The sequence below is a fragment of the Scyliorhinus torazame genome, chromosome 5 (genome assembly GCF_047496885.1).
Source record: "Scyliorhinus torazame isolate Kashiwa2021f chromosome 5, sScyTor2.1, whole genome shotgun sequence".
In the NCBI taxonomy this organism is placed as follows: Eukaryota; Metazoa; Chordata; class Chondrichthyes; order Carcharhiniformes; family Scyliorhinidae; genus Scyliorhinus; species Scyliorhinus torazame.
Genome location: NC_092711.1, coordinates 34,939,110 through 34,964,961, shown reverse-complemented (window position 1 = coordinate 34,964,961; position 25,852 = coordinate 34,939,110).

Sequence of the window (25,852 nt, the reverse complement as noted above, 5' to 3'; positions counted from 1 at the left end):
CGCTCTGTCTCCACTCTCTGCTTCCCTTTCTCTCAGACAATCTGCCTCCCTCACGCACACACGCTCGGTCTCCACACTATGTTTCCATTTCACTCACCCAATCTGCCTCCCTCACCCACACCCGCTCGGTCTCCACTCTCTGCTTCCCTTTCTCTCACCCAATCTGCCTCCCTCACCCACACCCGCTTGGTCTCCACTCTCTGCTTCCCTTTCTCTCAGACAATCTGCCTCCCTCACCCACACCCGCTCTCTCTCCACTCTCTGCTTCCCTTTCTCTCACCCAATCTGCCTCCCTCACCCACACCCGCTTGGTCTCCACTCTCTGCTTCCCTTTCTCTCACCCAATCTGCCTCCCTCACCCACACCCGCTCGCTCTCCACTCTCTGCTTCCCTTTCTCTCACCCAATCTGCCTCTCTCGCCCACAACAGCTCGGTCTCCACTCTCTGCTTCCCTTTCTCTAAGACAATCTGCCTCCCTCACCCACACCCGCTCGCTCTCCACTCTCTGCTTCACTTTCTCTCACCCAATCTGTCTCCCTCACCCACACCCGATCGCTCTCCACTCTCTTCTTTCTTTCTCTCAGACAATTTGCCTCCCTCACCCACACCCGCTCTCTCTCCACTCTCAGCTTCCCTTTCTCTCAGACAATCTGCCTCCCTCACCCACACCCGCTCTCTCTCCCCTCTCAGCTTCCCTTTCTCTCAGACAATCTGCCTCTCTCACCCACACCCGCTCGCTCTCCACTCTCTGTTCCCCTTTCTCTCACCCAATCTGCCTCCCTCACCCACACCCGCTCGCTCTCCACTCTCTTCTTCCTTTCTCTCAGACTATCCGCCTCCCTCACCCACACCCGCTCGCTCTCCACTCTCTTCTACCTTTCTCTCAGACAATCTGCCTCCCTCACACACAGCCGCTCGCTCTCCACTCTCTGCTTCCCTATCTCTTACCCAATCTGCCTCCCTCACCCACACCCCCTCGCTCTCCACTCTCTGCTTCCATTTATTTCACACAATCTGCCTCCCTCACCTACACCCGCTCGGTCTCCACTCTCTGCTTCCCTTTCTCTCAGACAATCTGCCTCCATCACCCACACCCGCTCGCTCTCCACTCTCTGCTTCCCTTTCTCTCAGACAGCTTGCCTCGCTCACCCACACCCGCTCGGTCTCCACACTGCTTCCCTTTCTCTCAGACAATCTGCCTCCCTCACCCACACCTGCTCGCTCTCTACTGTCTGCTTCCCTTTCTCTCACCCAATCTGCCTCCCTCACCCACACCTGCTCGCTCTGCACTCTCTGCTTCCCTTTCTCTTGGACAATCTGTCCCGCTCACCCACACCCGCTCGTTCTCCACTTTCTGCTTCCCTTTCTCTCACCCAATCTGCCTCCCCCACCCACACACGCTCGCTCTCCACTCTCTGCTTCCCTTTCTCTCAGACAATCTGCCTCCCTCACCCACACCCGCTCGCTCTCCACTCTCTGCTTCCCTTTCTCTCAGACAATCTGCCTCCTTCACCCACACCCACTCGTTCTCCACTCTCTGCTTCCCTTTCTCTCACCCAATCTGCCTCCCTCACCCACACCCGCTCGGTCTCCACTCTCTGCTTCCCTTTCTCTCACTCAATCTGCCTCCTTCACCCACACCCGCTCGCTCTCCACTCTCTGCTTCCCTTTCTCTCAGACAATCTGCCTCCCTCACCCACACCCGCTCGCTCTCCACTCTCTGCTTCCCTTTCTCATACAATCTGCCTCCCCCACCCACAGCCGCTCGCTCTCCACTCTCTGCTTCCCTTTCTCTTAGACAATCTGTCCCGCTCACCCACACCCGCTCGTTCTCCACTCTCTGCTTCCCTTTCTCTCTGACAATCTGCCTCCCTCACCCACACCCGCTCGGTCACCACTCTCTGCTTCCCTTTCTCTCAGACAATCTGCCTCCCTCACCCACACCCGCTCGGTCACCGCTCTCTGCTTCCCATTCTCTCTGACAATCTGCCTCCCTCACCCACACCCGCTCGCTCTCCACTCTCTGATTCCCTTTCTCTCAGACAATCTGCCTCCCACACCCACATCCGCTCGCTCTCCACTCTCTGCTTCCCATTCTCTCTGACAATCTGCCTCCCTCACCCACACCCGCTCGGTCTCCACTCTCTGCTTCCCTTTCTCTCACCCAATCTGCCTCCCTCTCCCACACCCGCTCGCTCTCCACTCTCTGCTTCCCATTCTCTCTGACAATCTGCCTCCCTCACCCACACCCGCTCGGTCTCCACTCTCTGCTTCCCTTTCTCTCACCCAATCTGCCTCCCTCTCCCACACCCGCTCGCTCTCCACACTCTGCTTCACTTTCTCTCAGACAATCTGCCTCCCCCACCCACACCCGCTCGGTCTCCACTCTCTGCTTCCCTTTCTCTCACCCAATCTGCCTCCCTCTCCCACACCCGCTCGCTCTCCACACTCTGCTTCACTTTCTCTCACCCAATCTGCCTCCCTCTCCCACACCCGCTCGCTCTCCACTCTCTGCTTCACTTTCTCTCAGACAATCTGCCTCCCTCACCCACACCCGCTCGCTCTCCACTCTCTGCTTCCCTTTCTCTCAGACAATCTGCGTCCCTCACCCGCACCCGCCCGCTCTCCACTCTCTGCTTCCCTTTCTCTCACCCAATCTGCCTCCCTCACCCACACCCGCTCGCTCTCCACTCTCTGCTTCCCTTTCTCTCACCCAATCTGCCTCCCTCTCCCACACCCGCTCGCTCTCCACTCTCTGCTTCACTTTCTCTCAGACAATCTGCCTCCCTCACCCACACCCGCTCGGGCTCCACTCTCTGCTTCCCTTTCTCTCAGACAATCTGCCTCCCTCACCCACACCCGCTCGGACTCCTCTCTCTACTTCCCTTTCTCTCAGACAATCTGTCTGCCTCTCCCACACCCGCTCGGTCTCCACTCTCTGCTTCCCTTTCTCTCACCCAATCTGCCTCCCTCACCCACACCCGCTCGGTCTACACTCTCTGCTTCACTTTCTCTCTGACAATCTGCCTCCCTCACCCACACCCGCTTGCTCTCCACTCTCTGCTTCCCTTTCTCAAACAATTTGCCTCCCTCACCCGCTCACCCGCTCGCTCTCCACTCTCTGCTTCCCTTTACCTCAGACAACCTGCCTCTGTCACCCACACTCGCTCGCTCTCCACTCTCTGCTTCCCTTTCTCTCAGACAATCTGCCTCCCTCACCCACACCCGCTCGCTCTCCACTTTCTGCTTCCCTTTCTCTCACCCAATCTGCCTCCCCCACCCACACACGCTCGCTCTCCACTCTCTGCTTCCCTTTCTCTCAGACAATCTGTCCCGCTCACCCACACCCGCTCGTTCTCCACTCTCTGCTTCCCTTTCTCTCAGACAATCTGCCTCGCTCACCCACACCCGCTCGCTCTCCACTCTCTGCTTCCCTTTCTCTCAGACAATCTGCCTCCCTCACCCACACCCACTCGGTCTCCACTCTCTGCTTCCCTTTCTCTCAGACAACTTGCCTCCCTCACCCACACCCGCTCGCTCTCCACACTCTGCTTCCCTTTCTCTCAGACAATCTGCCTCCCTCACCCACACCCGCTCGGTCTCCACTTTCTGCTTCCCTTTCTCTCACCCAATCTGCCTCCCCCACCCACACACGCTCGCTCTCCACTCTCTGCTTCCCTTTCTCTCAGACAATCTGCCTCCCTCACCCACACCCGCTCGGTCACCACTCTCTGCTTCCCTTTCTCTCAGACAATCTGCCTCGCTCACCCACACCCGCTCGCTCTCCACTCTCTGCTTCCCTTTCTCTCAGACAATCTGCCTCCCTCACCCACACCCGCTCGGTCACCACTCTCTGCTTCCCTTTCTCTCAGACAATCTGCCTCCCTCACCCACACCCGCTCGTTCTCCACTCTCTGCTTCCCTTTCTCTCACCAAATCTGCCTCGTCACCCACACCCGCTCGGTCTCCACTCTCTGCTTCCCTTTCTCTCAGACAATCTGCCTCCCACACCCACACCCGCTCGCTCTCCACTCTCTGCTTCACTTTCTCTCAGACAATCTGCCTCCCTCACCCACACCCGCTCGCTCTCCACTCTCTGCTTCCCTTTCTCTCAGACAATCTGCCTCCCTCACCCTCAGCCGCTCGCTCTCCACTCTCTGCTGCCCTTTCTATCAGACAATCTGCCTCCCTCACCCTCAGCCGCTCGCTCTCCACTCTCTGCTTCCCTTTCTCTCAGACAATTTGTCTGCCTCTCCCACACCCGCTCGGTCTCCACTCTCTGCTTCCCTTTCTCTCACCCAATCTGCCTCCCTCACCCACACCCGCTCGGTCTCCACTCTCTGCTTCCCTTTCTCTCTGACAATCTGCCTCCCTCACCCACACCCGCTCGCTCTCCACTCTCTGCTTCCCTTTCTCAGACAATCTGCCTCCCTCAACCGCTCACCCGCTCGCTCTCCACTCTCTGCTTCCCTTTACCTCAGACAACCTGCCTCTGTCACCCACACTCGCTCGCTCTCCACTCTCTGCTTCCCTTTCTCTCAGACAATCTGCCTCCCTCACCCACACCCGCTCGCTCTCCACTCTCGGCTTCCCTTTCTCTCAGACAATCTGCCTCCCTCACGCACACACGCTCGGTCTCCACACTATGTCTCCATTTCTCTCAGACAATCTGCCTCCCTCACCCACACTTGCTCGGTCTCCACTCTCTGCTTCCCTTTCTCTCACCGAATCTGCCTCCCTCACCCACACCCGCTCGCTCTCCACTCTCTGCTACCCTTTCTCTCAGACAATCTGCGTCCCTCACCCACACCCGCCCGCTCCCCACTCTCTGCTTCCCTTTCTCTTACCCAATCTGCCTCCCTCACCCACACCCGCTCGCTCTCCACTCTCTGCTTCCCTTTCTCTCAGACAATCTGCCTCCCTCACCCACACCCGCTCGCTCTCCACTCTCTGCTTCCCTTTCTCTCAGACAATCTGCCTCTCTCACCCTCACCCGCTCGCTCTCCACTCTCTGCTTCCCTTTCTCTCAGACAATCTGCCTCCCTCACCCACACCCGCTCGCTCTCCACTCTCTGCTACCCTTTCTCTCAGACAATCTGCGTCCCTCACCCACACCCGCCCGCTCCCCACTCTCTGCTTCCCTTTCTCTCACCCAATCTGCCTCCCTCACCCACACCCGCTCGGTCTCCACTCTCTGCTTCCCTTTCTATCACCCAATCTGCCTCCCTCACCCACACCCGCTCGGACTCCACTCTCTGCTTTCTTATCTCTCAGACAATCTGCCGCCCTCAACAACACCCGCTCGCTCTCCACTCTCTGCTTCCCTTTCTCTCTGGCAATCTGCCGCCCTCACCTACACCCGCTCGGTCTCCACTCTCTGCTTCCCTTTCTCTCACCCAATCTGCCTCCCACACCCACACCCGCTCGGTCTCCACTCTCTGCTTCCCTTTATCTCGCCCAATTTGCCCCCTCACCCACACCCGCTCGCTCTCCACTCTCTGCTTCCCTTTCTCTCACCCAATCTGCCACCCACACACACACCCGCTCGCTTTCCACTCTCTCCTTCCCTTTCTCTCAGACAATCTGCCTCCCTCACCCACAACCGCTCGGACTCCACTCTCTGCTTCCCTTTCTCTCAGACAATCTGCCTTCCTCACCCACACCCGCTCGCTCTCCACTCTCAGCTTCACTTTCTCTCAGACAATCTGCCTCCCTCACCCACACCCTCTCGGTCTCCACTCTCTGCATCCCTTTCTCTCAGACAATCTGCCTCCCTCACCCACACCCGCTCGCTCTCCACTCTCTGCTTCCCATTCTCTCAGACAATCTGCCTCCCTCACCCACACCCGCTCGCTCTCCACTCTCTGCTTCCCTTTCTCTCAGACAATCTGCCTCCCTCACCCACACCCGCTCGCTCTCCACTCTCTGCTACCCTTTCTCTCAGACAATCTGCGTCCCTCACCCACACCCGCCCGCTCCCCACTCTCTGCTTCCCTTTCTCTCATCCAATCTGCCTCCCTCACCCACACCCGCTCGGACTCCACTCTCTGCTTTCTTATCTCTCAGACAATCTGCCGCCCTCAACAACACCCGCTCGCTCTCCACTCTCTCCATTCCTTTCTCTCTGACAATCTGCCGCCCTCACCCACACCTGCTCGCTCTCCACTCTCTGCTTCCCTTTCTCTCACCCAATCTGCCTCCCTCACCCACACCCGCTCGGTCTCCATTCTCTGCTTCGCTTTATCTCGCCCAATCTGCCCCCTCACCCACACCCGCTCGCTCTCCACTCTCTGCTTCCCTTTCTCTCACTCAATCTGCCACCCACACATACACCCGCTCGCTCTCCACGCTCTCCTTCCCTTTCTCTCATACAATCTGCCTCCCTCACACACACCCGCTCGCTCTCCACTCTCTGCTTCCCTTTCTCTCACCCAATCTGCCACCCACACACACACCCGCTCGCTCTCCACTCTCTCCTTCCTTTTCTCTCAGACAATCTGCCTCCCTCACTCACACCCGCTCGCTCTCCACTCTCTGCTTCCCCTTCTCTCACCCAATCTGCCACCCACACACACACCCGCTCGCTCTCCACTCTCTCCTTCCCTTTCTCTCAGACAATCTGCCTCCCTCACCCACAACCGCTCGGACTCCACCCTCTGCTTCCCTTTCTCTCAGACAATCTGCCTCCCTCACCCACACCCGCTCGCTCTCCACTCTCAGCTTCACTTTCTCTCAGACAATCTGCCTCCCTCACCCACACCCTCTCGGTCTCCACTCTCTGGATCCCTTTCTCTCAGACAATCTGCCTCCCTCACCCACACCCGCTCGCTCTCCACTCTCCGCTTCCCATTCTCTCAGACAATCTGCCTCCCTCACCCACACCCGCTCGGTCACCACTCTCTGCTTCCCTTTCTCTCAGACAATCTGCCTCTCTCACCCACACCTGCTCGCTCTCCACTGTCTGCTTCCCTTTCTCTCACCCAATCTGCCTCCCCCACCCACACCCGCTCGCTCTCCACTATCTGCTTCCCTTTCTCTTAGACAATCTGTCCCGCTCACCCACACCCGCTCGTTCTCCACTCTCTGCTTCCCTTTCTCTCAGACAATCTGCCTCGCTCACACACACCCGCTCGCTCTCCACTCTCTGCTTCCCTTTCTCTCAGACAATCTGCCTCCCTCACCCACACCCGCTCGGTCTCCACTTTCTGCTTCCCTTTCTCTCACCCAATCTGCCTCCCCCACCCACACACGCTCGCTCTCCACACTCTGCTTCCCTTTCTCTCAGACAATCTGCCTCCCTCACCCACACCCGCTCGTTCACCACTCTCTGCTTCCCTTTCTCTCAGACAATCTGCCTCTCTCACCCACACCCGCTCGCTCTCCACTCTCTGCTTCCCTTTCTCTCAGACAATCTGCCTCCCCCACCCACACCCGCTCGCTCTCCACTCTCTGCTTCCCTTTCTCTTAGACAATCTGTCCCGCTCACCCACACCCGCTCGTTCTCCACTCTCTGCTTCCCTTCCTCTCAGACAAAAGCCTCGCTCACCCACACCCGCTCTCTCTCCACTCTCTGCTTCCCTTTCTCTCAGACAATCTGCTTCCCTCACCCACACCCGCCCTCTCTCCACTCTCTGCTTCCCTTTCTCTCAGATAATCTGCCTCCCTCACCCACTACCACTCGTTCTCCACTCTCTGCCTCCCTTTCTCTCAGACAATCTGCCTCCCACACCCACACCCGCTCGCTCTCCACTCTCTGCTTCCCATTCTCTCTGACAATCTGCCTCCCTCACCCACACCCGCTCGGTCTCCACTCTCTGCTTCCCTTTCTCTCACCCAATCTGCCTCCCTCTCCCACACCCGCTCGCTCTCCACTCTCTGCTTCACTTTCTCTCAGACAATCTGCCTCCCTCACCCACACCCGCTCGCTCTCCACTCTCTGCTTCCCTTTCTCTCAGACAATCTGCCTCCCTCACCCTCATCCGCTCGCTCTCCACTCTCTGCTTCCCTTTCTCTCAGACAATCTGCGTCCCTCACCCACACCCGTCCGCTCCCCACTCTCTGCTTCCCTTTCTCTCAGACAATCTGTCTGCCTCTCCCACACCCGCTCGGTCTCCACTCTCTGCTTCCCTTTCTCTCACCCAATCTGCCTCCCTCACCCACACACGCTCGGTCTCCACTCTCTGCTTCCCTTTCTCTCTGACAATCTGCCTCCCTCACCCACACCCGCTTGCTCTCCACTCTCTGCATCCCTTTCTCAGACAATCTGCCTCACTCACCAGCTCACCCGCTCGCTCTCCACTCTCTGCTTCCCTTTACCTCAGACAACCTGCCTGTCACCCACACTCGCCCGCTCTCCACTCTCTGCTTCCCTTTCTCTCAGACAATCTGCCTCCCTCACCCACACCCGCTCGCTCTCCACTTTCTGCTTCCCTTTCTCTCACCCAATCTGCCTCCCCCACCCACACACGCTCGCTCTCCACTCTCTGTTCCCTTTCTCTCAGACAATCTGCCTCCCTCACCCACACCCGCTCGGTCACCACTCTCTGCTTCCCTTTCTCTCAGACAATCTGCCTCTCTCACCCACACCTGCTCGCTCTCCACTGTCTGCTTCCCTTTCTCTCACCCAATCTGCCTCCCCCAACCACACCCGCTCGCTCTCCACTCTATGCTTCCCTTTCTCTAAGACAATCTGTCCCGCTCACCCACACCCGCTCGTTCTCCACTCTCTGCTTCCCTTTCTCTCAGACAATCTGCCTCGCTCACCCACACCCGCTCGCTCTCCACTCTCTGCTTCCCTTTCTCTCAGACAATCTGCCTCCCTCACCCACACCCACTCGGTCTCCACTCTCTGCTTCCCTTTCTCTCAGACAATCTGCCTCCCTCACCCACACCCGCTCGCTCTCTACTCTCTGCTTCCCATTCTCTCTGACAATCTGCCTCCCTCACCCACACCCGCTCGGTCTCCACTCCCTGCTTCCCTTTCTCTCACCCAATCTGCCTCCCTCTCCCACACCCGCTCGCTCTCCACTCTCTGCTTCCCTTTCTCTCAGACAATCTGCCTCCCTCACCCTCAGCCGCTCGCTCTCCACTCTCTGCTTCCCTTTCTCTCAGACAATCTGCCTCCCTCACCCACACCCGCTTGCTCTCCACTCTCTGCTTCCCTTTCTCAGACAATCTGCCTCCCTCACCCGCTCACCCGCTCGCTCTCCACTCTCTGCTTCCCTTTACCTCAGACAACCTGCCTCTGTCACCCACACTCGCTCGCTCTCCACTCTCTGCTTCCCTTTCTCTCAGACAATCTGCCTCCCTCACCCACACCCGCTCGCTCTCCACTCTCTGCTTCCCTTTCTCATACAATCTTCCTCCCTCACCCACACCCGCTCTGTCTCCACTCTCTGCTTCCCTTTCTCTCAGACAATCTGCCTCCCTCACGCACACACGCTCGGTCTCCACTCTCTGCTTCCCTTTCTCTCAGACAATCTGCCTCCCTCACCCACACCCGCTCGCTCTCCACTCTCTGCTTCCCTTTCTCTCAGACAATCTGCCTCCCTCACCCACACCCGCTCTCTCTCCACTCTCTGCTTCCCTTTCTCTCACCCAATCTGCCTCCCTCACCCACACCCGCTCGGTCTCCACTCTCTGCTTCCCTTTCTCTCACCCAATCTGCCTCCCTCACCCACACCCGCTCGCTCTCCACTCTCTGCTTCCCTTTCTCTCACCCAATCTGACTCTCTCGCCCACAACAGCTCGGTCTCCACTCTCTGCTTCCCTTTCTCTCACCCAATCTGCCTCTCTCACCCACACCCGCTCGCTCTCCACTCTCTGCTTCCCTTTCTCTCACCCAATCTGTCTCCCTCACCCACACCCGATCGCTCTTCACTCTCTTCTTTCTTTCTCTCAGACAATTTGCCTCCCTCACCCACACCCGCTCTCTCTCCACTCTCAGCTTCCCTTTCTCTCAGACAATCTGCCTCTCTCACCCACACCCGCTCTCTCTCCCCTCTCAGCTTCCCTTTCTCTCAGACAATCTGCCTCTCTCACCCACACCCGCTCGCTCACCACTCTCTGTTCCCCTTTCTCTCACCCAATCTGCCTCCCTCACCCACACCCGCTCGCTCTCCACTCTCTTCTTCCTTTCTCTCAGTCTATCCGCCTCCCTCACCCACACCCGCTCGCTCTCCACTCTCTTCTACCTTTCTCTCAGACAATCTGCCTCCCTCACCCACAGCCGCTCGCTCTCCACTCTCTGCTTCCCTATCTCTTACCCAATCTGCCTCCCTCACCCACACCCCCTCGCTCTCCACTCTCTGCTTCCATTTATCTCACACAATCTGCCTCCCTTACCTACACCCGCTCTGTCTCCACTCTCTGCTTCCCTTTCTCTCAGACAATCTGCCTCCATCACCCACACCCGCTCGCTCTCCACTCTCTGCTTCCCTTTCTCTCAGACAACTTGCCTCGCTCACCCACACCCGCTCGGTCTCCACACTCTGCTTCCCTTTCTCTCAGACAATCTGCCTCCCTCACCCACACCTGCTCGCTCTCCACTGTCTGCTTCCCTTTCTCTCACCCAATCTGCCTCCCCCACCCACACCCGCTCGCTCTCCACTCTCTGCTTCCCTTTCTCTTAGACAATCTGTCCCGCTCACCCACACCCGCTCGTTCTCCACTTTCTGCTTCCCTTTCTCTCACCCAATCTGCCTCCCCCACCCACACACGCTCGCTCTCCACTCTCTGCTTCCCTTTCTCTCAGACAATCTGCCTCCCTCACCCACACCCACTCGTTCTCCACTCTCTGCTTCCCTTTCTCTCACCCAATCTGCCTCCCTCACCCACACCCGCTCGGTCTCCACTCTCTGCTTCCCTTTCTCTCACTCAATCTGCCTCCTTCACCCACACCCGCTCGCTCTCCACTCTCTGCTTCCCTTGCTCTCAGACAATCTGCCTCCCACACCCACACCCGCTCGCTCTCCACTCTCTGCTTCCCTTTCTCTCAGACAAGCTGCCTCCCTCACCCTCACCCGCTCGCTCTCCACTCTCTGCTTCCCATTCTCTCAGACAATCTGCCTCCCTCACCCTCACCCGCTCGCTCTCCACTCTCTGCTTCCCTATCTCTCAGACAATCAGCGTCCCTCACCCACACCCGCCCGCTCCCCACTCTCTGCTTCCCTTTCTCTCACCCAATCTGCCTCCCTCACCCACACCCGCTCGCTCTCCACTCTCTGCTTCCCTTTCTCTCAGACAATCTGCCTCCCTCACCCTCACCCGCTCGCTCTCCACTCTCTGCTTCCCTATCTCTCAGACAATCAGCGTCCCTCACCCACACCCGCCCGCTCCCCACTCTCTGCTTCCCTTTCTCTCACCCAATCTGCCTCCCTCACCCACCCCCGCTCGCGCTCCACTCTCTGCTTCCCTTTCTCTCAGACAATCTGCTTCCCTCACCCGCACCCGCTCGGTCTCCACACTCTGCTTCCCTTTCCCTCAGACAACTTGCCTCGCTCACCCACACCCGCTCTGTCTCCACTCTCTGCTTCCCTTTCTCTCAGGCAATCTGCCTCCCTCACCCACCCCCGCTCGCTCTCCACTCTCTGCTTCCCTTTCTATCAGACAATCTGCCTCCATCACCCACACCCGCTCGCTCTCCACTCTCTGCTTCCCTTTCTCTCAGACAACTTGCCTCGCTCACCCACACCCGCTCGGTCTCCACACTCTGCTTCCCTTTCTCTCAGACAATCTGCCTCCCTCACCCACACCCGCTCGCTCTCCACTCTCTGCTTCCCTTTCTCTCACCCAATCTGCCTCCCTCACCCACCCCCGCTCGCTCTCCACTCTCTGCTTCCCTTTCTATCAGACAATCTGCCTCCATCACCCACACCCGCTCGCTCTCCACTCTCTGCTTCCCTTTCTCTCAGACAACTTGCCTCGCTCACCCACACCCGCTCGGTCTCCACACTCTGCTTCCCTTTCTCTCAGACAATCTGCCTCCCTCACCCACACCCGCTCGGTCACCACTCTCTGCTTCCCTTTCTCTCAGACAATCTGCCTCTCTCACCCACACCTGCTCGCTCTCCACTGTCTGCTTCCCTTTGTCTCACCCAATCTGCCTCCCCCACCCATACCCGCTCGCTCTCCACTATCTGCTTCCCTTTCTCTCACCCAATCTGCCTCCCTCACCCACACCCGCTCGTTCTCCACTATCTGCTTCCCTTTCTCTCAGACAATCTGCCTCCCTCACCCACACCCGCTCGCTCTCCACTCTCTGCTTCCCTTTCTCTCAGACAATCTGCTTCCCTCACCCACACCCGCTCGCTCTCCACTCTCTGCTTCCCTTTCTCTCAGACAATCTGCCTCCCTCACTAACACCCGCTCCTTCTCCACTCTCTGCTTCCCTTTCTCTCAGACAATCTGTCCCGCTCACCCACACCCGCTCGCTCTCCACTCTCTGCTTCCCTTTCTCTCAGACAATCTGCCTCGCTCACCCACACCCGCTCGCTCTCCACTATCTGCTTCCCTTTCTCTCAGACAATCTGCCTCCCTCACTAACACCCGCTCGTTCTCCACTCTCTGCTTCCCTTTCTCTCAGACAATCTGCCTCCCTCACCCACACCCGCTCGCTCTCCACTCTCTGCTTCCCTTTCTCTCAGACAATCTGCTTCCCTCACCCACACCCGCTCGCTCTCCACTCTCTGCTTCCCTTTCTCTCAGACAATCTGTCCCGCTCACCCACACCCGCTCGCTCTCCACTCTCTGCTTCCCTTTCTCTCAGACAATCTGCCTCGCTCACCCACACCCGCTCGCTCTCCACTATCTGCTTCCCTTTCTCTCAGACAATCTGCCTCCCTCACTAACACCCGCTCCTTCTCCACTCTCTGCTTCCCTTTCTCTCAGACAATCTGCCTCCCCCACCCACACCCGCTCGCTCTCCACTCTCTGCTTCCCTTTCTCTCAGACAATCTGCCTCCCTCACCCACACCCACTCGGTCTCCACTCTCTGCTTCCCTTTCTCTCAGACAACTTGCCTCGCTCACCCACACCCGCTCGCTCTCCACACTCTGCTTCCCTTTCTCTCAGACAATCTGCCTCCCTCACCCACACCCGCTCGGTCACCACTCTCTGCTTCCCTTTCTCTCAGACAATCTACCTCTCTCACCCACACCTGCTCGCTCTCCACTGTCTGCTTCCCTTTCTCTCACCCAATCTGCCTCCCCCACCCACACCCGCTCGCTCTCCACTCTCTGCTTCCCTTTCTCTTAGACAATCTGTCCCGCTCACCCACACCCGCTCGTTCTCCACTCTCTGCTTCCCTTTCTCTCAGACAATCTGCCTCGCTCACCCACACCCGCTCGGTCTCCACTCTCTGCTCCCTTTCTCTCAGACAATCTGCCTCCCTCACCCACACCCACTCGGTCTCCACTCTCTGCTTCCCTTTCTCTCACCCAATCTGCCTCCCTCACCCACACCCGCTCGGTATCCACTCTCTGCTTCCCTTTCTCTCAGACAATCTGCCTCCCACACCCACACCCGCTCGCTCTCCACTCTCTGCTTCCCTTTCTCTCAGACAAGCTGCCTCCCTCACCCTCACCCGCTCGCTCTCCACTCTCTGCTTCACTTTCTCTCAGACAATCTGCCTCCCTCACCCACACCCGCTCGCTCTCCACTCTCTGCTTCCCTTTCTCTCAGACAATCTGACTCCCTCACCCTCACCGTCTCGCTCTCCACTCTCTGCTTCCCTTTCTCTCAGACAATCAGCGTCCCTCACCCACACCCGCCCGCTCCCCACTCTCTGCTTCCCTTTCTCTCACCCAATCTGCCTCCCTCACCCACACCCGCTCGCACTCCTCTCTCTGCTTCCCTTTCTCTCAGACAATCTGCGTCCCTCACCCACACCCGCCCGCTCTCCACTCTCTGCTTCCCTTTCTCTCAGACAATCTGCGTCCCTCACCCACACCCGCCCGCTCCCCACTCTCTGCTTCCCTTTCTCTCAGACATTCTGCCTCCCTCACCCACACCCGCTCGCTCTCCACTCTCTGCTTCCTTATCTCTCAGTCTATCTGCCTCCCTCACCCACACCCACTCGCTCTCCACTCTCTGCTTCCCTTTCTCTCTGACAATCTGCCTCCCTCACCCACACCCGCTCGCTCTCCACTCTCTGCTTCCCTTTCTCTGACAATCTGCCTCCCTCACCCACACCCGCTCGCTCTCCACTCTCTGCTTCCCTTTCTCTCACCCAATCTGCGTCCCTCACCCACACCCGCTCGCTCTCCACTCTCTGCTTCCCTTTCTCTCAGACAATCTGCCTCCCTCACCCACACCCGCTCGGTCTCCACTCTCTGCTTCCCTTTCTCTCACTCAATCTGCCTCCCTCACCCACACCCGCTCGCTCTCCACTCTCTGCTACCCTTTCTCTCAGACAATCTGCGTCCCTCACCCACACCCGCCCGCTCCCCACTCTCTGCTTCCCTTTCTCTCACCCAATCTGCCTCCCTCACCCACACCCGCTCGCTCTCCACTCTCTTCTTCCCTTTCTCTCAGACAATCTGCCTCCCTCACCCACACCCGCTCGCTCTCAACTCTCTGCTTCCCTTTCTCTCAGACAATCTGCCTCTCTCACCCTCACCCGCTCGCTCTCCACTCTCTGCTTCCCTTTCTCTCAGACTATCTGCCTCCCTCACCCACACCCGCTCGCTCTCCACTCTCTGCTACCCTTTCTCTCAGACAATCTGCGTCCCTCACCCACACCCGCCCGCTCCCCACTCTCTGCTTCCCTTTCTCTCAGACAATCTGCTTCCCTCACCCACACCCTCTCGGTCTCCACTATCTGCTTCCCTTTCTCTCAACCAATCTGCCTTCCTCACCCACACCCGCTCGCTCTCCACTCTCTGCTTCCCTTTCTCTTAGACAATCTGTCCCGCTCACCCACACCCGCTCGTTCTCCACTCTCTGCTTCCCTTTCTCTCAGACAATCTGCCTCGCTCACCCACACCCGCTCGCTCTCCACTCTCTGCTTCCCTTTCTCTCAGACAATCTGCCTCCCTCACCCACACCCACTCGGTCTCCACTCTCTGCTTCCCTTTCTCTCAGACAATCTGCCTCCCTCACCCTCACCCGCTCGCTCTCCACTCCCTGCTTCCCATTCTCTCTGACAATCTGCCTCCCTCACCCACACCCGCTCGGTCTCCACTCTCTGCTTCCCTTTCTCTCACCCAATCTGCCTCACTCTCCCACACCCGCTCGCTCTCCACTCTCTGCTTCACTTTCTCTCAGACAATCTGCCTCCCTCACCCACACCCGCTCGCTCTCCACTCTCTGCTTCCCTTTCTCTCAGACAATCTGCCTCCCTCACCCTCAGCCGCTCGCTCTCCACTCTCTGCTTCCCTTTCTCTCAGACAATCTGCGTCCCTCACACACACCCGCCCGCTCCCCACTCTCTGCTTCCCTTTCTCTCAGACAATCTGCCTCCCTCACCCACACCCGCTCGGTCTCCACTCTCTGCTTCCCTTTCTCTCAGACAATCTGCTTCCCTCACCCACACCCGCTCGCTCTCCACTCTCTCCTTCCCTTTCTCTCACCCAATCTGCCTCCCTCACCCTCACCCGCTCGCTCTCCACTCTCTGCTTCCCTTTCTCTCACCCAATCTGCCTCCCTCACCCACACCGCTCGGTCTCCACTCTCTGCTTCCCTTTCTCTCAGACAATCTGCCTCCCTCACCCACACCCGCTCGGTCTCCACTCTCTGCTTCCCTTTCTCTCAGACAATCTGCCACCCTCACCCACACACACTCGGTCTCCACTCTCTGCTTCCCTTTCTCTCGCCCAATCTGCCCCCTCACTTACACCCGCTCGCTCTCCACTCTCTGCTTCCCTTTCTCTCACCCAATCTGCCACCCACACACACACCCGCTCGCTCTCCACTCTCTGCTTCCCTTTCTCTCAGACAATCTGCCTCCCTCACCCACAACCGCTCGGACTCCACTCTCTGCTTCCCTTCTCTCAGACAATCTGCCTCCCTCACCCACACCCGCTCGCTCTCCACTCTCTGCTTCCCTTTCTCTCACCCAATCTGCCACCCACACACACACCCGCTCGCTCTCCACTCTCTGCTTCCCTTTCTCTCAGACAATCTGCCTCCCTCACCCACAACCGCTCGGACTCCACTCTCTGCTTCCCTTTCTCTCAGACAATCTGCCTCCCTCACCCACAACTGCTCGGACTCCACTCTCTGCTTCCCTTTCTCTCAGACAACTTGCCTCGCTCACCCACACCCGCTCGGTCTCCACACTCTGCTTCCCTTTCTCTCAGACAATCTGCCTCCCTCACCCACACCCGCTCGCTCTCCACTCTCTGCTTCCCTTTCTCTCACCCAATCTGCCTCCCTCACCCACCCCCGCTCGCTCTCCACTCTCTGCTTCCCTTTCTATCAGACAATCTGCCTCCATCACCCACACCCGCTCGCTCTCCACTCTCTGCTTCCCTTTCTCTCAGACAACTTGCCTCGCTCACCCACACCCGCTCGGTCTCCACACTCTGCTTCCCTTTCTCTCAGACAATCTGCCTCCCTCACCCACACCCGCTCGGTCACCACTCTCTGCTTCCCTTTCTCTCAGACAATCTGCCTCTCTCACCCACACCTGCTCGCTCTCCACTGTCTGCTTCCCTTTGTCTCACCCAATCTGCCTCCCCCACCCATACCCGCTCGCTCTCCACTATCTGCTTCCCTTTCTCTCACCCAATCTGCCTCCCTCACCCACACCCGCTCGTTCTCCACTATCTGCTTCCCTTTCTCTCAGACAATCTGCCTCCCTCACCCACACCCGCTCGCTCTCCACTCTCTGCTTCCCTTTCTCTCAGACAATCTGCTTCCCTCACCCACACCCGCTCGCTCTCCACTCTCTGCTTCCCTTTCTCTCAGACAATCTGCCTCCCTCACTAACACCCGCTCCTTCTCCACTCTCTGCTTCCCTTTCTCTCAGACAATCTGTCCCGCTCACCCACACCCGCTCGCTCTCCACTCTCTGCTTCCCTTTCTCTCAGACAATCTGCCTCGCTCACCCACACCCGCTCGCTCTCCACTATCTGCTTCCCTTTCTCTCAGACAATCTGCCTCCCTCACTAACACCCGCTCGTTCTCCACTCTCTGCTTCCCTTTCTCTCAGACAATCTGCCTCCCTCACCCACACCCGCTCGCTCTCCACTCTCTGCTTCCCTTTCTCTCAGACAATCTGCTTCCCTCACCCACACCCGCTCGCTCTCCACTCTCTGCTTCCCTTTCTCTCAGACAATCTGTCCCGCTCACCCACACCCGCTCGCTCTCCACTCTCTGCTTCCCTTTCTCTCAGACAATCTGCCTCGCTCACCCACACCCGCTCGCTCTCCACTATCTGCTTCCCTTTCTCTCAGACAATCTGCCTCCCTCACTAACACCCGCTCCTTCTCCACTCTCTGCTTCCCTTTCTCTCAGACAATCTGCCTCCCCCACCCACACCCGCTCGCTCTCCACTCTCTGCTTCCCTTTCTCTCAGACAATCTGCCTCCCTCACCCACACCCACTCGGTCTCCACTCTCTGCTTCCCTTTCTCTCAGACAACTTGCCTCGCTCACCCACACCCGCTCGCTCTCCACACTCTGCTTCCCTTTCTCTCAGACAATCTGCCTCCCTCACCCACACCCGCTCGGTCACCACTCTCTGCTTCCCTTTCTCTCAGACAATCTACCTCTCTCACCCACACCTGCTCGCTCTCCACTGTCTGCTTCCCTTTCTCTCACCCAATCTGCCTCCCCCACCCACACCCGCTCGCTCTCCACTCTCTGCTTCCCTTTCTCTTAGACAATCTGTCCCGCTCACCCACACCCGCTCGTTCTCCACTCTCTGCTTCCCTTTCTCTCAGACAATCTGCCTCGCTCACCCACACCCGCTCGGTCTCCACTCTCTGCTCCCTTTCTCTCAGACAATCTGCCTCCCTCACCCACACCCACTCGGTCTCCACTCTCTGCTTCCCTTTCTCTCACCCAATCTGCCTCCCTCACCCACACCCGCTCGGTATCCACTCTCTGCTTCCCTTTCTCTCAGACAATCTGCCTCCCACACCCACACCCGCTCGCTCTCCACTCTCTGCTTCCCTTTCTCTCAGACAAGCTGCCTCCCTCACCCTCACCCGCTCGCTCTCCACTCTCTGCTTCACTTTCTCTCAGACAATCTGCCTCCCTCACCCACACCCGCTCGCTCTCCACTCTCTGCTTCCCTTTCTCTCAGACAATCTGACTCCCTCACCCTCACCGTCTCGCTCTCCACTCTCTGCTTCCCTTTCTCTCAGACAATCAGCGTCCCTCACCCACACCCGCCCGCTCCCCACTCTCTGCTTCCCTTTCTCTCACCCAATCTGCCTCCCTCACCCACACCCGCTCGCACTCCTCTCTCTGCTTCCCTTTCTCTCAGACAATCTGCGTCCCTCACCCACACCCGCCCGCTCTCCACTCTCTGCTTCCCTTTCTCTCAGACAATCTGCGTCCCTCACCCACACCCGCCCGCTCCCCACTCTCTGCTTCCCTTTCTCTCAGACATTCTGCCTCCCTCACCCACACCCGCTCGCTCTCCACTCTCTGCTTCCTTATCTCTCAGTCTATCTGCCTCCCTCACCCACACCCACTCGCTCTCCACTCTCTGCTTCCCTTTCTCTCTGACAATCTGCCTCCCTCACCCACACCCGCTCGCTCTCCACTCTCTGCTTCCCTTTCTCTGACAATCTGCCTCCCTCACCCACACCCGCTCGCTCTCCACTCTCTGCTTCCCTTTCTCTCACCCAATCTGCGTCCCTCACCCACACCCGCTCGCTCTCCACTCTCTGCTTCCCTTTCTCTCAGACAATCTGCCTCCCTCACCCACACCCGCTCGGTCTCCACTCTCTGCTTCCCTTTCTCTCACTCAATCTGCCTCCCTCACCCACACCCGCTCGCTCTCCACTCTCTGCTACCCTTTCTCTCAGACAATCTGCGTCCCTCACCCACACCCGCCCGCTCCCCACTCTCTGCTTCCCTTTCTCTCACCCAATCTGCCTCCCTCACCCACACCCGCTCGCTCTCCACTCTCTTCTTCCCTTTCTCTCAGACAATCTGCCTCCCTCACCCACACCCGCTCGCTCTCAACTCTCTGCTTCCCTTTCTCTCAGACAATCTGCCTCTCTCACCCTCACCCGCTCGCTCTCCACTCTCTGCTTCCCTTTCTCTCAGACTATCTGCCTCCCTCACCCACACCCGCTCGCTCTCCACTCTCTGCTACCCTTTCTCTCAGACAATCTGCGTCCCTCACCCACACCCGCCCGCTCCCCACTCTCTGCTTCCCTTTCTCTCAGACAATCTGCTTCCCTCACCCACACCCTCTCGGTCTCCACTATCTGCTTCCCTTTCTCTCAACCAATCTGCCTTCCTCACCCACACCCGCTCGCTCTCCACTCTCTGCTTCCCTTTCTCTTAGACAATCTGTCCCGCTCACCCACACCCGCTCGTTCTCCACTCTCTGCTTCCCTTTCTCTCAGACAATCTGCCTCGCTCACCCACACCCGCTCGCTCTCCACTCTCTGCTTCCCTTTCTCTCAGACAATCTGCCTCCCTCACCCACACCCACTCGGTCTCCACTCTCTGCTTCCCTTTCTCTCAGACAATCTGCCTCCCTCACCCTCACCCGCTCGCTCTCCACTCCCTGCTTCCCATTCTCTCTGACAATCTGCCTCCCTCACCCACACCCGCTCGGTCTCCACTCTCTGCTTCCCTTTCTCTCACCCAATCTGCCTCACTCTCCCACACCCGCTCGCTCTCCACTCTCTGCTTCACTTTCTCTCAGACAATCTGCCTCCCTCACCCACACCCGCTCGCTCTCCACTCTCTGCTTCCCTTTCTCTCAGACAATCTGCCTCCCTCACCCTCAGCCGCTCGCTCTCCACTCTCTGCTTCCCTTTCTCTCAGACAATCTGCGTCCCTCACACACACCCGCCCGCTCCCCACTCTCTGCTTCCCTTTCTCTCAGACAATCTGCCTCCCTCACCCACACCCGCTCGGTCTCCACTCTCTGCTTCCCTTTCTCTCAGACAATCTGCTTCCCTCACCCACACCCGCTCGCTCTCCACTCTCTCCTTCCCTTTCTCTCACCCAATCTGCCTCCCTCACCCTCACCCGCTCGCTCTCCACTCTCTGCTTCCCTTTCTCTCACCCAATCTGCCTCCCTCACCCACACCGCTCGGTCTCCACTCTCTGCTTCCCTTTCTCTCAGACAATCTGCCTCCCTCACCCACACCCGCTCGGTCTCCACTCTCTGCTTCCCTTTCTCTCAGACAATCTGCCACCCTCACCCACACACACTCGGTCTCCACTCTCTGCTTCCCTTTCTCTCGCCCAATCTGCCCCCTCACTTACACCCGCTCGCTCTCCACTCTCTGCTTCCCTTTCTCTCACCCAATCTGCCACCCACACACACACCCGCTCGCTCTCCACTCTCTGCTTCCCTTTCTCTCAGACAATCTGCCTCCCTCACCCACAACCGCTCGGACTCCACTCTCTGCTTCCCTTCTCTCAGACAATCTGCCTCCCTCACCCACACCCGCTCGCTCTCCACTCTCTGCTTCCCTTTCTCTCACCCAATCTGCCACCCACACACACACCCGCTCGCTCTCCACTCTCTGCTTCCCTTTCTCTCAGACAATCTGCCTCCCTCACCCACAACCGCTCGGACTCCACTCTCTGCTTCCCTTTCTCTCAGACAATCTGCCTCCCTCACCCACAACTGCTCGGACTCCACTCTCTGCTTCCCTTTCTCTCAAACAATTTGCCCCATTCACCCACACCCGCTCGCTCTCCACTCTCTGCTTCCCTTTATCTCAGACAATCTGCCTCCCTCACCCACACCCACTCGCTCTCCACTCTCTGCTTCCCTTTCTCAGACAATCTGCCTCCCTCACCCACACCCGCTCGCTCTCCACTCTCTGCTTCCCTTTCTCTCAGACAATCTGCCTCCATCACCCACACACGCTCGCTCTCCACTCTCTGCTTCCCTTTCTCTCAGACAATCTGCCTCCCTCACCCACACCCGCTCGGTCTCCACTCTCTGCTTCCCTTTCTCTCACCCAATCTGCCTCCCTCACCCACACCCGCTCGCTCCCCACTCTCTGCTACCCTTTCTCTCAGACAATCAGCGTCCCTCACCCACACCCGCCCGCTCCCCACTCTCTGCTTCCCTTTCTCTCAGACAATCTGCTTCCCTCACCCACACCCTCACGGTCTCCACTCTCTTGCTTCCCTTTCTCTCACCCAATCTGCCTCCCTCACCCACACCCGCTCGCTCTCCACTCTCTGCTTCACTATCTCGCAGAGAATCTGCTTCCCTCACCCACACCTGCTCGGTCTACACTCTCTGCTTCCCTTTCTCTCAGACAATCTGCCCCCCTCACCCACACCCGCTCGCTCTCCACTCTCTGCTACCCTTTCTCTCAGACAATCTGCCTCCCTCACCCTCACCCGCTCGGTCTCCACTCTCTGCTTCCCTTTCTCTCACTCAATCTGCCTCCCTCACCCACACCCGCTCGCTCTCCACTCTCTGCTACCCTTTCTCTCAGACAATCTGCGTCCCTCACCCACACCCGCCCGCTCCCCACTCTCTGCTTCCCTTTCTCTCACCCAATCTGCCTCCCTCACCCACACCCGCTCGCTCTCCACTCTCTTCTTCCCTTTCTCTCAGACAATCTGCCTCCCTCACCCACACCCGCTCGCTCTCAACTCTCTGCTTCCCTTTCTCTCAGACAATCTGCCTCTCTCACCCTCACCCGCTCGCTCTCCACTCTCTGCTTCCCTTTCTCTCAGACAATCTGCCTCCCTCACCCACAACCGCTCGGACTCCACTCTCTGCTTCCCTTTCTCTCAGACAATCTGCCTCCCTCACCCACAACTGCTCGGACTCCACTCTCTGCTTCCCTTTCTCTCAAACAATTTGCCTCATTCACCCACACCCGCTCGCTCTCCACTCTCTGCTTCCCTTTATCTCAGACAATCTGCCTCCCTCACCCACACCCACTCGCTCTCCACTCTCTGCTTCCCTTTCTCAGACAATCTGCCTCCCTCACCCACACCCGCTCGCTCTCCACTCTCTGCTTCACTATCTCGCAGAGAATCTGCTTCCCTCACCCACACCTGCTCGGTCTACACTCTCTGCTTCCCTTTCTCTCAGACAATCTGCCCCCCTCACCCACACCCGCTCGCTCTCCACTCTCTGCTACCCTTTCTCTCAGACAATCTGCCTCCCTCACCCACACCCGCTCGGTCTCCACTCTCTGCTTCCCTTTCTCTCACTCAATCTGCCTCCCTCACCCACACCCGCTCGCTCTCCACTCTCTGCTACCCTTTCTCTCAGACAATCTGCGTCCCTCACCCACACCCGCCCGCTCCCCACTCTCTGCTTCCCTTTCTCTCACCCAATCTGCCTCCCTCACCCACACCCGCTCGCTCTCCACTCTCTTCTTCCCTTTCTCTCAGACAATCTGCCTCCCTCACCCACACCCGCTCGCTCTCAACTCTCTGCTTCCCTTTCTCTCAGACAATCTGCCTCTCTCACCCTCACCCGCTCGCTCTCCACTCTCTGCTTCCCTTTCTCTCAGACTATCTGCCTCCCTCACCCACACCCGCTCGCTCTCCACTCTCTGCTACCCTTTCTCTCAGACAATCTGCTTCCCTCACCCACACCCTCTCGGTCTCCACTCTCTGCTTCCCTTTCTCTCAACCAATCTGCCTTCCTCACCCACACCCGCTCGCTCTCCACTCTCTGCTTCCCTTTCTCTCAGACAATCTGCCTCCCTCACCCTCACCCGCTCGCTCTCCACTCCCTGCTTCCCATTCTCTCTGACAATCTGCCTCCCTCACCCACACCCGCTCGGTCTCCACTCTCTGCTTCCCTTTCTCTCACCCAATCTGCCTCCATCTCCCACACCCGCTCGCTCTCCACTCTCTGCTTCACTTTCTCTCAGACAATCTGCGTCCCTCACCCACACCTGCCCGCTCCCCACTCTCTGCTTCCCTTTCTCTCAGACAATCTGCCTCCCTCACCCACACCCGCTCGCTCTCCACTCTCTGCTTCCCTTTCTCTCAGACAATCTGCGTCCCTCACACACACCCGCCCGCTCCCCACTCTCTGCTTCCCTTTCTCTCAGACAATCTGCCTCCCTCACCCACACCCGCTCGGTCTCCACTCTCTGCTTGTCTTTCTCTCAGACAATCTGCGTCCCTCACACACACCCGCCCGCTCCCCACTCTCTGCTTCCCTTTCTCTCAGACAATCTGCCTCACTCACCCACACCCGCTCGGTCTCCACTCTCTGCTTCCCTTTCTCTCAGACAATCTGCTTCCCTCACCCACACCCGCTCGCTCTCCACTCTCTCCTTCCCTTTCTCTCACCCAATCTGCCTCCCTCACCCTCACCCGCTCGCTCTCCACTCTCTGCTTCCCATTCTCTCTGACAATCTGCCTCCCTCACCCACACCCGCTCGGTTTCCACTCTCTGCTTCCCTTTCTCTCACCCAATCTGCCTCCCTCACCCACACCCGCTCGGTTTCCACTCTCTGCTTCCCTTTCTCTCAGACAATCTGCTTCCCTCACCCACACCCTCTCGGTCTCCACTCTCTGCTTCCCTTTCTCTCACCCAATCTGCCTCCCTCACCCACACCCGCTCTGACTCCACTCTCTGCTTCCCTTTCTCTCACCCAATCTGCCTCCCTCACCCACACCCGCTCGCTCTCCACTCTCTGCTTCCCTTTCTCCCAGACAATCTGCCTCCCTCACCCACACCCGCTCGGTCTCCACTCTCTGCTTCCCTTTCTCTCACCCAATCTGCCTCCCTCACCCACACCCGCTCGGTCTCCACTCTCTGCTTCCCTTTCTCTCAGACAATCTGCCTCCCTCACCCACACCCGCTCGGTCACCGCTCTCTGCTTTCTTATCTCTCAGACAATCTGCCGCCCTCACCAACACCCGCTCGCTCTCCACTCTCTGCTTTCCTTTCTCTCTGACAATCTGCCGCCCTCACCCACACCCGCTCGGTCTCCACTCTCTGCTTACCCTTCTCTCACCCAATCTGCCTCCCTCACCCACACCCGCTCGGTCTCCACTCTCTGCTTCCCTTTCTCTCGCCCAATCTGCCCCCTCACTTACACCCGCTCGCTCTCCACTCTCTGCTTCCCTTTCTCTCACCCAATCTGCCACCCACACACACACCCGCTCGCTCTCCACTCTCTGCTTCCCTTTCTCTCAGACAATCTGCCTCCCTCACCCACAACCGCTCGGACTCCACTCTCTGCTTCCCTTCTCTCAGACAATCTGCCTCCCTCACCCACACCCGCTCGCTCTCCACTCTCTGCTTCCCTTTCTCTCACCCAATCTGCCACGCACACCCACACCCGCTCGCTCTCCACTCTCTGCTTCCCCTTCTCTCAGACAATCTGCCTCCCTCACCCACAACCGCTCGGACTCCACTCTCTGCTTCCCTTTCTCTCAGACAATCTGCCTCCCTCACCCACAACTGCTCGGACTCCACTCTCTGCTTCCCTTTCTCTCAAACAATTTGCCTCATTCACCCACACCCGCTCGCTCTCCACTCTCTGCTTCCCTTTATCTCAGACAATCTACCTCCCTCACCCACACCCACTCGCTCTCCACTCTCTGCTTCCCTTTCTCAGACAATCTGCCTCCCTCACCCACACCCGCTCGTTCTCCACTCTCTGCTTCCCTTTCTCTCAGACAATCTGCCTCCCTCACCCACACACGCTCGCTCTCCACTCTCTGCTTCCCTTTCTCTCAGACAATCTGCCTCCCTCACCCACACCCGCTCGGTCTCCACTCTCTGCTTCCCTTTCTCTCACCCAATCTGCCTCCCTCACCCACACCCGCTCGGTCTCCACTCTCTGCTTCCCTTTCTCTCACCCAATCTGCCTCCCTCACCCACACCCGCTCGCTCTCCACTCTCTGCTACCCTTTCTCTCAGACAATCAGCGTCCCTCACCCACACCCGCCCGCTCCCCACTCTCTGCTTCCCTTTCTCTCAGACAATCTGCTTCTCTCACCCACACCCTCTCGGTCTCCACTCTCTGCTTCCCTTTCTCTCACCCAATCTGCCTCCCTCACCCACACCCGCTCGCTCTCCACTCTCTGCTTCACTTTCTCGCAGAGAATCTGCTTCCCTCACCCACACCTGCTCGGTCTCCACTCTCTGCTTCCCTTTCTCTCAGACAATCTGCCCCCCTCACCCACACCCGCTCGCTCTCCACTCTCTGCTACCCTTTCTCTCAGACAATCTGCCTCCCTCACCCACACCCGCTCGCTCTCCACTCTCTGCTTCCCTTTCTCTCACCCAATCTGCCTCCCTCACCCACACCCGCTCGGACTCCACTCTCAGCTTTCTTATCTCTCAGACAATCTGCCGCCCTCAACAACACCCGCTCGCTCTCCACTCTCTGCTTTCCTTTCTCTCTGACAATCTGCCGCCCTCACCCACACCCGCTCGGTCTCCACTCTCTGCTTCCCTTTCTCTCAACCAATCTGCCTCCCTCACCCACACCCGCTCGGTCTCCACTCTCTGCTTCCCTTTCTCTCGCCCAATATGCCCCCTCACCCACACCCGGTCGCTCTCCACTCTCTGCTTCCCCTTCTCTCACCCAATCTGCCACCCACACACACCCGCTCGCTCTCCACTCTCTCCTTCCCTTTCTCTCAGACAATCTGCCTCCCTCACCCACAACCGCTCGCTCTCCACTCTCAGCTTCACTTTCTCTCAGACAATCTGCCTCCCTCACACGCTCACCCGCTTCCTCTCCACTCTCTGCTTCCCT